Source organism: Heteronotia binoei, unplaced genomic scaffold (genome assembly GCF_032191835.1).
Source record: "Heteronotia binoei isolate CCM8104 ecotype False Entrance Well unplaced genomic scaffold, APGP_CSIRO_Hbin_v1 ptg000965l, whole genome shotgun sequence".
Lineage (NCBI taxonomy): Eukaryota > Metazoa > Chordata > Lepidosauria > Squamata > Gekkonidae > Heteronotia > Heteronotia binoei.
Genome location: NW_026800139.1, coordinates 228,983 through 242,500, shown reverse-complemented (window position 1 = coordinate 242,500; position 13,518 = coordinate 228,983). Strand labels below are relative to the sequence as shown.

General features: G+C 42.6%; 8 non-coding genes across 8 annotated transcripts; all 8 read left to right on the top strand.

Annotated features, from left to right (window-relative positions):
• The first annotated feature begins 3,025 nt into the window (after positions 1-3,025).
• On the top strand, positions 3,026-3,097 carry TRNAL-GAG (transfer RNA leucine (anticodon GAG)). Its single transcript has one exon. It is a non-coding gene; the product is annotated as a tRNA-Leu (tRNA).
• Positions 3,098-4,588: 1,491 nt separating this feature from the next.
• On the top strand, positions 4,589-4,660 carry TRNAL-GAG (transfer RNA leucine (anticodon GAG)). The gene has a single exon. It is a non-coding gene; the product is annotated as a tRNA-Leu (tRNA).
• Positions 4,661-5,765: 1,105 nt separating this feature from the next.
• On the top strand, positions 5,766-5,837 carry TRNAL-GAG (transfer RNA leucine (anticodon GAG)). The gene has a single exon. It is a non-coding gene; the product is annotated as a tRNA-Leu (tRNA).
• Positions 5,838-6,942: 1,105 nt separating this feature from the next.
• On the top strand, positions 6,943-7,014 carry TRNAL-GAG (transfer RNA leucine (anticodon GAG)). Its single transcript has one exon. It is a non-coding gene; the product is annotated as a tRNA-Leu (tRNA).
• Positions 7,015-8,119: 1,105 nt separating this feature from the next.
• Positions 8,120-8,191, top strand: TRNAL-GAG (transfer RNA leucine (anticodon GAG)). Its single transcript has one exon. It is a non-coding gene; the product is annotated as a tRNA-Leu (tRNA).
• A 1,105-nt stretch (positions 8,192-9,296) lies between these two features.
• On the top strand, positions 9,297-9,368 carry TRNAL-GAG (transfer RNA leucine (anticodon GAG)). Its single transcript has one exon. It is a non-coding gene; the product is annotated as a tRNA-Leu (tRNA).
• A 1,105-nt stretch (positions 9,369-10,473) lies between these two features.
• On the top strand, positions 10,474-10,545 carry TRNAL-GAG (transfer RNA leucine (anticodon GAG)). The gene has a single exon. It is a non-coding gene; the product is annotated as a tRNA-Leu (tRNA).
• Positions 10,546-13,008: 2,463 nt separating this feature from the next.
• On the top strand, positions 13,009-13,080 carry TRNAL-GAG (transfer RNA leucine (anticodon GAG)). Its single transcript has one exon. It is a non-coding gene; the product is annotated as a tRNA-Leu (tRNA).
• Positions 13,081-13,518: the final 438 nt, after the last annotated feature.

Sequence of the window (13,518 nt, the reverse complement as noted above, 5' to 3'; positions counted from 1 at the left end):
GTCACATAAGAACATAAGAGAAGCCCTGTTGGATCAGGCCAGTGGCCCATCCAGTCCAACACTCTGCGTCACATAAGAACATAAGAGAAGCCCTGTTAGATCAGGCCAGTGGCCCATCCAGTCCAACACTCTGTGTCACAGAAGAACATCAGAGAAGCCATGTTGGATCAGGCCAGTGGCCCATCCAGTCCAACGCTCTGTGTCACATAAGAACATAAGAGAAGCCCTGTTGGATCAGGCCAGTGGCCCATCCAGTCCAACACTCTGTGTCACATAAGAACATAAGAGAAGCCGTGTTGGATCAGGCCAATGGCCTATCCAGTCCAACACTCTGTGTCACATAAGAACATAAGAGAAGCCCTGTTGGATCAGGCCAGTGGCCCCTCAAGTCCAACACTCTGTGCCACATAAGAACATAAGAGAAGCCCTGTTGGATCAGGCCAGTGGCGTCTCCAGTCCAACACTCTGTGTCACATAAGAACATAAGGAGGGAAGGAAGGGAGGGAAGGGAAGGGAGGAAGGAAGGAAGGAAGGGGGGAGGGAGGAGGGAAGGAAGGGGGGAGGGAGGGAGGGAAGGAAGGAAGGGGGGAGGGAGGGAGGGAGGGAGGGAAGGAAGGAAGAAAGAAAGGAAGGAAGGGAGGAGGGAGGGAAGGAAGGAAGGGAAGGGAGGGAGGGAAGGAAGGAAGAAAGGAAGGAAGGGAGGAGGGAGGGAAGGAAGGAAGGAAGGAAGGGAAGGGAGTGAGGGAAGGAAGGAAGGAAGAAAGGAAGGAAGGAAGGAAGGGAGGAGGGAGGGAAGGAAGGAAGGGAAGGGAGTGAGGGAAGGAAGGAAGGAAGAAAGGAAGGAAGGGAGGAGGGAGGGAAGAAAGGAAGGCCGCCCCCCCGCTTTCGGCCCCCTTACCTGCTTCCAGGGCGGCGGAGAGTCCAGTGGCGGCGAGTCCTGCGGCGGCGGCCTCTCCTACGCTTCCCTGGCCTCCGCCGGGCCCGCGCGCGGGCGGGGAAGGCGGCGAGGGAGGGAGGGAGCTGCCGGCGCTGGCCTCTGGAGGCCTCCAGGGACCAGCGCCGGCTGCTCCGCGGCCTCTCCGCGGCCTCCGCTGGTCCCTGGAGGCCCTCCAGAGACTCTAGAGGGCCTCCAGGGACCAGCGGAGGCCGCGGAGAGGCCTTCGCTGGTCGGCGGTGGTCCCGGAAGGCCTTCCAGAGGCTCTGGAAGGCCTTCCGGGACCAGCGCCGGCTGCTCCGCGGCCTCTCCGCTGCCTCCGCTGGTCCCTCTGGAGGGCTTCCAGCGACCAGCGGAGGCCGCGGAGAGGCCTCCGCCACCGCTGCCGGCCCCGCGCGCGGGCGGGGAAAGCGGTGAGTGAGGGAGGGAGCGTCCCTGCGCGTGCGCAGGGGTGCTCCCTCCCTCACTCGCTGCCTTCCCCACTGGCGCCCGCGGCCCACCGCGTCCGGGGCTGGCTAAACCGGGACCTCTAAATGGTCCCGGTAGAGCCAGCCCGGGAGGCGGGAATAGGGGGGGAGAACCGGGACATTCCCGGGCTCCCGGGACGGTCTGGCCACCCTACCCATCCCTAAACCCAACCCCAATATTCACCCAAACATAAGTGTGTCCTGAACTCTAACCCTAACCCTAACCCTTACCATATGGGCCCATTCATTCTAATGAATCTCATAGGCTATAATGGAGAATGGAAAAACATCCAAAATTTTTCCTCATCAAGAGTGTACCATTCAGTGTGATATTAAAAATACATCTTACCCATCCCTAAACCCAACCCCAATATTCACCCAAACCTAAGTGTGTCCTGAACTCTAACCCTTACCATATGGGCCCATTCATTCTAATGAATCTCATAGGCTATAATGGAGAATGGAAAAACATCCAAAATTTTTCTCCGTCAATAGTGCACCATCAGTGTGATATTAAAAATACATCTTACCCATCCCTAAACCCAACCCCAGTATTAACCCAAAGATAAGTGTTTCCTGAACTCTAACCCTAACCCTAACCCTTACCATATGGGCCCATTCATTCTAATGAATCTCATAGGCTATAATGGAGAATGGAAAAACATCCAAAATTTTTCCCCATCAAGAGTGTACCATTCAGTGTGATATTAAAAATACATTTTACCCATCCCTAAACCCAACCCCAATATTCACCCAAACCTAAGTGTGTCCTGAACTCTAACCCTAACCCTAACCCTTACCATATGGGCCCATTCATTCTAATCAATCTCATAGGCTATAATGGAGAATGGAAAAACATCCAAATTTTTCTCAGTCAATAGTGCACCATTCAGTGTGATATTAAAAATACATCTTACCCATCCCTAAACCCAACCCCAATATTCACCCAAAGATAAGTGTTTCCTGAACTCTAACCCTAACCCTTACCATATGGGCCCATTCATTCTAAAGAATCTCATAGGCTATAATGGAGAATGGAAAACCATCCAAAATTTTCCCCATCAAGAGTGTACCATTCAGTGTGATATTAAAAATACATCTTACCCATCCCTAAACCCAACCCCAATATTCACCCAAACATAAGTGTGTCCTGAACTCTAACCGTAACCCTTACCATATGGGCCCATTCATTCTAATGAATCTCATAGGCTATAATGGAGAATGGAAAAACATCCAAAATTTTTCCCCATCAAGAGTGTACCATTCAGTGTGATATTTAAAATTCATTTTACCCATCCCTAAACCCAACCCCAATATTCACCCAAACCTAAGTGTGTCCTGAACTCTAACCCTAACCCCAACCCTTACCATATGGGCCCATTCATTCTAATGAATCTCATAGGCTATAATGGAGAATGGAAAAACATCCAAAATTTTTCTCCGTCAATTGTGCACCATTCAGTGTGATATTAAAAATACATCTTACCCATCCCTAAACCCAACCCCAATATTCACCCAAAGATAAGTGTTTCCTGAACTCTAACCCTAACCCTAACCCTTACCATATGGGCCCATTCATTCTAATGAATCTCATAGGCTATAATGGAGAATGGAAAAACAGGGAGGGAAGGTGGCTCAGTGGTAGAGCATCTGCTTGAGAAGCAGAAGGTCCCAGGTTCAATCCCCGGCATCTCCAAAAAAAGGGTCCAGGCAAACAGGTGTGAAAAACCTCAGCTTGAGAGCCTGGAGAGCCGCTGCAAGTCTGAGAAGACAATACTGACTTTGATGGACCAAGGGTCTGATTCAGTATAAGGCAGTTTCATATGTTCATATATGTTCATCCAAAATCTTTCCCCATCAAGAGTGGACCATTCAGTGTGATATTAAAAATACATTTTACCCATCCCTAAACCCAACCCCAATATTCACCCAAACCTAAGTGTGTCCTGAACTCTAACCCTAACCCTAACCCTTACCATATGGGCTCATTCATTCTAATGAATCTCATAGGCTATAATGGAGAATGGAAAAACATCCAAAATTTTTCTCCGTCAATAGTGCACCATCAGTGTGATATTAAAAATACATCTTACCCATCCCTAAACCCAACCCCAGTATTAACCCAAAGATAAGTGTTTCCTGAACTCTAACCCTAACCCTAACCCTTACCATATGGGCCCATTCATTCTAATGAATCTCATAGGCTATAATGGAGAATGGAAAAACATCCAAAATTTTTCCCCATCAAGAGTGTACCATTCAGTGTGATATTAAAAATACATTTTACCCATCCCTAAACCCAACCCCAATATTCACCCAAACCTAAGTGTGTCCTGAACTCTAACCCTAACCCTAACCCTTACCATATGGGCCCATTCATTCTAATCAATCTCATAGGCTATAATGGAGAATGGAAAAACATCCAAATTTTTCTCAGTCAATAGTGCACCATTCAGTGTGATATTAAAAATACATCTTACCCATCCCTAAACCCAACCCCAATATTCACCCAAAGATAAGTGTTTCCTGAACTCTAACCCTAACCCTTACCATATGGGCCCATTCATTCTAATGAATCTCATAGGCTATAATGGAGAATGGAAAACCATCCAAAATTTTCCCCATCAAGAGTGTACCATTCAGTGTGATATTAAAAATACATCTTACCCATCCCTAAACCCAACCCCAATATTCACCCAAACATAAGTGTGTCCTGAACTCTAACCGTAACCCTTACCATATGGGCCCATTCATTCTAATGAATCTCATAGGCTATAATGGAGAATGGAAAAACATCCAAAATTTTTCCCCATCAAGAGTGTACCATTCAGTGTGATATTTAAAATTCATTTTACCCATCCCTAAACCCAACCCCAATATTCACCCAAACCTAAGTGTGTCCTGAACTCTAACCCTAACCCCAACCCTTACCATATGGGCCCATTCATTCTAATGAATCTCATAGGCTATAATGGAGAATGGAAAAACATCCAAAATTTTTCTCCGTCAATTGTGCACCATTCAGTGTGATATTAAAAATACATCTTACCCATCCCTAAACCCAACCCCAATATTCACCCAAAGATAAGTGTTTCCTGAACTCTAACCCTAACCCTAACCCTTACCATATGGGCCCATTCATTCTAATGAATCTCATAGGCTATAATGGAGAATGGAAAAACAGGGAGGGAAGGTGGCTCAGTGGTAGAGCATCTGCTTGAGAAGCAGAAGGTCCCAGGTTCAATCCCCGGCATCTCCAAAAAAAGGGTCCAGGCAAACAGGTGTGAAAAACCTCAGCTTGAGAGCCTGGAGAGCCGCTGCAAGTCTGAGAAGACAATACTGACTTTGATGGACCAAGGGTCTGATTCAGTATAAGGCAGTTTCATATGTTCATATATGTTCATCCAAAATCTTTCCCCATCAAGAGTGGACCATTCAGTGTGATATTAAAAATACATTTTACCCATCCCTAAACCCAACCCCAATATTCACCCAAACCTAAGTGTGTCCTGAACTCTAACCCTAACCCTAACCCTTACCATATGGGCTCATTCATTCTAATGAATCTCATAGGCTATAATGGAGAATGGAAAAACATCCAAATTTTTCTCAGTCAATAGTGCACCATTCAGTGTGATATTAAAAATACATCTTACCCATCCCTAAACCCAACCCCAATATTCACCCAAAGATAAGTGTTTCCTGAACTCTAACCCTAACCCTTACCATATGGGCCCATTCATTCTAATGAATCTCAAAGGCTATAATGGAGAATGGAAAACCATCCAAAATTTTTCCCCATCAAGAGTGTACCATTCAGTGTGATATTAAAAATACATCTTACCCATCCCTAAACCCAACCCCAATATTCACCCAAACATAAGTGTGTCCTGAACTCTAACCGTAACCCTTACCATATGGGCCCATTCATTCTAATGAATCTCATAGGCTATAATGGAGAATGGAAAAACATCCAAAATTTTTCCCCATCAAGAGTGTACCATTCAGTGTGATATTTAAAATTCATTTTACCCATCCCTAAACCCAACCCCAATATTCACCCAAACCTAAGTGTGTCCTGAACTCTAACCCTAACCCCAACCCTTACCATATGGGCCCATTCATTCTAATGAATCTCATAGGCTATAATGGAGAATGGAAAAACATCCAAAATTTTTCTCCGTCAATTGTGCACCATTCAGTGTGATATTAAAAATACATCTTACCCATCCCTAAACCCAACCCCAATATTCACCCAAAGATAAGTGTTTCCTGAACTCTAACCCTAACCCTAACCCTTACCATATGGGCCCATTCATTCTAATGAATCTCATAGGCTATAATGGAGAATGGAAAAACAGGGAGGGAAGGTGGCTCAGTGGTAGAGCATCTGCTTGAGAAGCAGAAGGTCCCAGGTTCAATCCCCGGCATCTCCAAAAAAAGGGTCCAGGCAAACAGGTGTGAAAAACCTCAGCTTGAGAGCCTGGAGAGCCGCTGCAAGTCTGAGAAGACAATACTGACTTTGATGGACCAAGGGTCTGATTCAGTATAAGGCAGTTTCATATGTTCATATATGTTCATCCAAAATCTTTCCCCATCAAGAGTGGACCATTCAGTGTGATATTAAAAATACATTTTACCCATCCCTAAACCCAACCCCAATATTCACCCAAACCTAAGTGTGTCCTGAACTCTAACCCTAACCCTAACCCTTACCATATGGGCTCATTCATTCTAATGAATCTCATAGGCTATAATGGAGAATGGAAAAACATCCAAATTTTTCTCAGTCAATAGTGCACCATTCAGTGTGATATTAAAAATACATCTTACCCATCCCTAAACCCAACCCCAATATTCACCCAAAGATAAGTGTTTCCTGAACTCTAACCCTAACCCTTACCATATGGGCCCATTCATTCTAATGAATCTCAAAGGCTATAATGGAGAATGGAAAACCATCCAAAATTTTTCCCCATCAAGAGTGTACCATTCAGTGTGATATTAAAAATACATCTTACCCATCCCTAAACCCAACCCCAATATTCACCCAAACATAAGTGTGTCCTGAACTCTAACCGTAACCCTTACCATATGGGCCCATTCATTCTAATGAATCTCATAGGCTATAATGGAGAATGGAAAAACATCCAAAATTTTTCTCCATCAATAGTGCACCATTCAGTGTGATATTAAAAATACATCTTACCCATCCCTAAACCAGACCCCAATTTTAAAGCGAAAATATGTGTGTCCTGAACTCTAACCCTAACCCTAACCCTTACCATATGGGCCCATTCATTCTAATGAATCTCATAGGCTATAATGGAGAATGGAAAAACATCCAAAATTTTTCTCCGTCAATTGTGCACCATTCAGTGTGATATTAAAAATACATCTTACCCATCCCTAAACCCAACCCCAATATTCACCCAAAGATAAGTGTTTCCTGAACTCTAACCCTAACCCTAACCCTTACCATATGGGCCCATTCATTCTAATGAATCTCATAGGCTATAATGGAGAATGGAAAAACAGGGAGGGAAGGTGGCTCAGTGGTAGAGCATCTGCTTGAGAAGCAGAAGGTCCCAGGTTCAATCCCCGGCATCTCCAAAAAAAGGGTCCAGGCAAACAGGTGTGAAAAACCTCAGCTTGAGAGCCTGGAGAGCCGCTGCAAGTCTGAGAAGACAATACTGACTTTGATGGACCAAGGGTCTGATTCAGTATAAGGCAGTTTCATATGTTCATATATGTTCATCCAAAATCTTTCCCCATCAAGAGTGGACCATTCAGTGTGATATTAAAAATACATTTTACCCATCCCTAAACCCAACCCCAATATTCACCCAAACCTAAGTGTGTCCTGAACTCTAACCCTAACCCTAACCCTTACCATATGGGCTCATTCATTCTAATGAATCTCATAGGCTATAATGGAGAATGGAAAAACATCCAAATTTTTCTCAGTCAATAGTGCACCATTCAGTGTGATATTAAAAATACATCTTACCCATCCCTAAACCCAACCCCAATATTCACCCAAAGATAAGTGTTTCCTGAACTCTAACCCTAACCCTTACCATATGGGCCCATTCATTCTAATGAATCTCAAAGGCTATAATGGAGAATGGAAAACCATCCAAAATTTTTCCCCATCAAGAGTGTACCATTCAGTGTGATATTAAAAATACATCTTACCCATCCCTAAACCCAACCCCAATATTCACCCAAACATAAGTGTGTCCTGAACTCTAACCGTAACCCTTACCATATGGGCCCATTCATTCTAATGAATCTCATAGGCTATAATGGAGAATGGAAAAACATCCAAAATTTTTCCCCATCAAGAGTGTACCATTCAGTGTGATATTTAAAATTCATTTTACCCATCCCTAAACCCAACCCCAATATTCACCCAAACCTAAGTGTGTCCTGAACTCTAACCCTAACCCCAACCCTTACCATATGGGCCCATTCATTCTAATGAATCTCATAGGCTATAATGGAGAATGGAAAAACATCCAAAATTTTTCTCCGTCAATTGTGCACCATTCAGTGTGATATTAAAAATACATCTTACCCATCCCTAAACCCAACCCCAATATTCACCCAAAGATAAGTGTTTCCTGAACTCTAACCCTAACCCTAACCCTTACCATATGGGCCCATTCATTCTAATGAATCTCATAGGCTATAATGGAGAATGGAAAAACAGGGAGGGAAGGTGGCTCAGTGGTAGAGCATCTGCTTGAGAAGCAGAAGGTCCCAGGTTCAATCCCCGGCATCTCCAAAAAAAGGGTCCAGGCAAACAGGTGTGAAAAACCTCAGCTTGAGAGCCTGGAGAGCCGCTGCAAGTCTGAGAAGACAATACTGACTTTGATGGACCAAGGGTCTGATTCAGTATAAGGCAGTTTCATATGTTCATATATGTTCATCCAAAATCTTTCCCCATCAAGAGTGGACCATTCAGTGTGATATTAAAAATACATTTTACCCATCCCTAAACCCAACCCCAATATTCACCCAAACCTAAGTGTGTCCTGAACTCTAACCCTAACCCTAACCCTTACCATATGGGCTCATTCATTCTAATGAATCTCATAGGCTATAATGGAGAATGGAAAAACATCCAAATTTTTCTCAGTCAATAGTGCACCATTCAGTGTGATATTAAAAATACATCTTACCCATCCCTAAACCCAACCCCAATATTCACCCAAAGATAAGTGTTTCCTGAACTCTAACCCTAACCCTTACCATATGGGCCCATTCATTCTAATGAATCTCAAAGGCTATAATGGAGAATGGAAAACCATCCAAAATTTTTCCCCATCAAGAGTGTACCATTCAGTGTGATATTAAAAATACATCTTACCCATCCCTAAACCCAACCCCAATATTCACCCAAACATAAGTGTGTCCTGAACTCTAACCGTAACCCTTACCATATGGGCCCATTCATTCTAATGAATCTCATAGGCTATAATGGAGAATGGAAAAACATCCAAAATTTTTCTCCATCAATAGTGCACCATTCAGTGTGATATTAAAAATACATCTTACCCATCCCTAAACCAGACCCCAATTTTAAAGCGAAAATATGTGTGTCCTGAACTCTAACCCTAACCCTAACCCTTACCATATGGGCCCATTCATTCTAATGAATCTCATAGGCTATAATGGAGAATGGAAAAACATCCAAAATTTTTCTCCGTCAATTGTGCACCATTCAGTGTGATATTAAAAATACATCTTACCCATCCCTAAACCCAACCCCAATATTCACCCAAAGATAAGTGTTTCCTGAACTCTAACCCTAACCCTAACCCTTACCATATGGGCCCATTCATTCTAATGAATCTCATAGGCTATAATGGAGAATGGAAAAACAGGGAGGGAAGGTGGCTCAGTGGTAGAGCATCTGCTTGAGAAGCAGAAGGTCCCAGGTTCAATCCCCGGCATCTCCAAAAAAAGGGTCCAGGCAAACAGGTGTGAAAAACCTCAGCTTGAGAGCCTGGAGAGCCGCTGCAAGTCTGAGAAGACAATACTGACTTTGATGGACCAAGGGTCTGATTCAGTATAAGGCAGTTTCATATGTTCATATATGTTCATCCAAAATCTTTCCCCATCAAGAGTGGACCATTCAGTGTGATATTAAAAATACATTTTACCCATCCCTAAACCCAACCCCAATATTCACCCAAACCTAAGTGTGTCCTGAACTCTAACCCTAACCCTAACCCTTACCATATGGGCTCATTCATTCTAATGAATCTCATAGGCTATAATGGAGAATGGAAAAACATCCAAATTTTTCTCAGTCAATAGTGCACCATTCAGTGTGATATTAAAAATACATCTTACCCATCCCTAAACCCAACCCCAATATTCACCCAAAGATAAGTGTTTCCTGAACTCTAACCCTAACCCTTACCATATGGGCCCATTCATTCTAATGAATCTCAAAGGCTATAATGGAGAATGGAAAACCATCCAAAATTTTTCCCCATCAAGAGTGTACCATTCAGTGTGATATTAAAAATACATCTTACCCATCCCTAAACCCAACCCCAATATTCACCCAAACATAAGTGTGTCCTGAACTCTAACCGTAACCCTTACCATATGGGCCCATTCATTCTAATGAATCTCATAGGCTATAATGGAGAATGGAAAAACATCCAAAATTTTTCCCCATCAAGAGTGTACCATTCAGTGTGATATTTAAAATTCATTTTACCCATCCCTAAACCCAACCCCAATATTCACCCAAACCTAAGTGTGTCCTGAACTCTAACCCTAACCCCAACCCTTACCATATGGGCCCATTCATTCTAATGAATCTCATAGGCTATAATGGAGAATGGAAAAACATCCAAAATTTTTCTCCGTCAATTGTGCACCATTCAGTGTGATATTAAAAATACATCTTACCCATCCCTAAACCCAACCCCAATATTCACCCAAAGATAAGTGTTTCCTGAACTCTAACCCTAACCCTAACCCTTACCATATGGGCCCATTCATTCTAATGAATCTCATAGGCTATAATGGAGAATGGAAAAACAGGGAGGGAAGGTGGCTCAGTGGTAGAGCATCTGCTTGAGAAGCAGAAGGTCCCAGGTTCAATCCCCGGCATCTCCAAAAAAAGGGTCCAGGCAAACAGGTGTGAAAAACCTCAGCTTGAGAGCCTGGAGAGCCGCTGCAAGTCTGAGAAGACAATACTGACTTTGATGGACCAAGGGTCTGATTCAGTATAAGGCAGTTTCATATGTTCATATATGTTCATCCAAAATCTTTCCCCATCAAGAGTGGACCATTCAGTGTGATATTAAAAATACATTTTACCCATCCCTAAACCCAACCCCAATATTCACCCAAACCTAAGTGTGTCCTGAACTCTAACCCTAACCCTAACCCTTACCATATGGGCTCATTCATTCTAATGAATCTCATAGGCTATAATGGAGAATGGAAAAACATCCAAATTTTTCTCAGTCAATAGTGCACCATTCAGTGTGATATTAAAAATACATCTTACCCATCCCTAAACCCAACCCCAATATTCACCCAAAGATAAGTGTTTCCTGAACTCTAACCCTAACCCTTACCATATGGGCCCATTCATTCTAATGAATCTCAAAGGCTATAATGGAGAATGGAAAACCATCCAAAATTTTTCCCCATCAAGAGTGTACCATTCAGTGTGATATTAAAAATACATCTTACCCATCCCTAAACCCAACCCCAATATTCACCCAAACATAAGTGTGTCCTGAACTCTAACCGTAACCCTTACCATATGGGCCCATTCATTCTAATGAATCTCATAGGCTATAATGGAGAATGGAAAAACATCCAAAATTTTTCCCCATCAAGAGTGTACCATTCAGTGTGATATTAAAAATACATCTTACCCATCCCTAAACCCAACCCCAATATTCACCCAAACGTAAGTATGTCCTGAACTCTAACCCTAACCCTAACCCTTACCATATGGGCCCATTCATTCTAATGAATCTCATAGGCTATAATGGAGAATGGAAAAACATCCAAAATTTTTCTCCATCAATAGTGCACCATTCAGTGTGATATTAAAAATACATCTTACCCATCCCTAAACCAGACCCCAATTTTAAAGCGAAAATATGTGTGTCCTGAACTCTAACCCTAACCCTAACCCTTACCATATGGGCCCATTCATTCTAATGAATCTCATAGGCTATAATGGAGAATGGAAAAACATCCAAAATTTTTCCCCATCAAGAGTGTACCATTCAGTGTGATATTAAAAATACATCTTACCCATCCCTAAACCCAACCCCAATATTCACCCAAACCTAAGTGTGTCCTGAACTCTAACCCTAACCCTAACCCTTACCATATGGTCCCATTCATTCTAATGAATCTCATAGGCTATAATGGAGAATGGAAAAACATCCAAATATTTTCTCCATCAATAGTGCACCATTCAGTGTGATATTAAAAATACATCTTACCCATCCCTAAACCAGACCCCAATTTTAAAGCGAAAATATTCGTGTCCTGAACTCTAACCCTAACCCTAACCCTTACCATATGGGCCCATTCATTCTAATGAATCTCATAGGCTATAATGGAGAATGGAAAAACATCCAAAATTTTTCCCCATCAAGAGTGTACCATTCAGTGTGATATTAAAAATACATTTTACCCATCCCTAAACCCAAACCCAATATTCACCCAAACCTAAGTGTGTCCTGAACTCTAACCCTAACCCTAACCCTTACCATATGGGCCCATTCATTCTAATGAATCTCATAGGCTATAATGGAGAATGGAAAAACATCCAAAATTTTTCCCCATCAATAGTGTACCATTCAGTGTGATATTAAAAATACATTTTACCCATCCCTAAACCCAACCCCAATATTCACCCAAACCTAAGTGTGTCCTGAACTCTAACCCTAACCCTAACCCTTACCATATGGGCCCATTCATTCTAGTGAATCTCATAGGCTATAATGGAGAATGGAAAAACATCCAAAATTTTTCTCTATCAATAGTGCACCATTAAGTGTGATATTAAAAATACATCTTACCCATCCCTAAACCAGACCCCAATTTTAAAGCGAAAATATGTGTGTCCTGAACTCTAACCCTAACCCTAACCCTTACCATATGGGCCCATTCATTCTAATGAATCTCATAGGCTATAATGGAGAATGGAAAAACATCCAAAATTTTTCCCCATCAAGAGTGTACCATTCAGTGTGATATTAAAAATACATCTTACCCATCCCTAAACCCAACCCCAATATTCACCCAAACCTAAGTGTGTCCTGAACTCTAACCCTAACCCCAACCCTTACCATATGGGCCCATTCATTCTAATGAATCTCATAGGCTATAATGGAGAATGGAAAAACATCCAAAATTTTTCTCCGTCAATTGTGCACCATTCAGTGTGATATTAAAAATACATCTTACCCATCCCTAAACCCAACCCCAATATTCACCCAAAGATAAGTGTTTCCTGAACTCTAACCCTAACCCTAACCCTTACCATATGGGCCCATTCATTCTAATGAATCTCATAGGCTATAATGGAGAATGGAAAAACAGGGAGGGAAGGTGGCTCAGTGGTAGAGCATCTGCTTGAGAAGCAGAAGGTCCCAGGTTCAATCCCCGGCATCTCCAAAAAAAGGGTCCAGGCAAACAGGTGTGAAAAACCTCAGCTTGAGAGCCTGGAGAGCCGCTGCAAGTCTGAGAAGACAATACTGACTTTGATGGACCAAGGGTCTGATTCAGTATAAGGCAGTTTCATATGTTCATATATGTTCATCTAAAATCTTTCCCCATCAAGAGTGGACCATTCAGTGTGATATTAAAAATACATTTTACCCATCCCTAAACCCAAACCCAATATTCACCCAAACCTAAGTGTGTCCTGAACTCTAACCCTAACCCTTACCATATGGGCCCATTCATTCTAATGAATCTCATAGGCTATAATGGAGAATGGAAAACCATCCAAAATTTTTCCCCTTCAAGAGTGTACCATTCAGTGTGATATTAAAAATACATCTTACCCATCCCTAAACCCAACCCCAATATTCACCCAAACCTAAGTGTGTC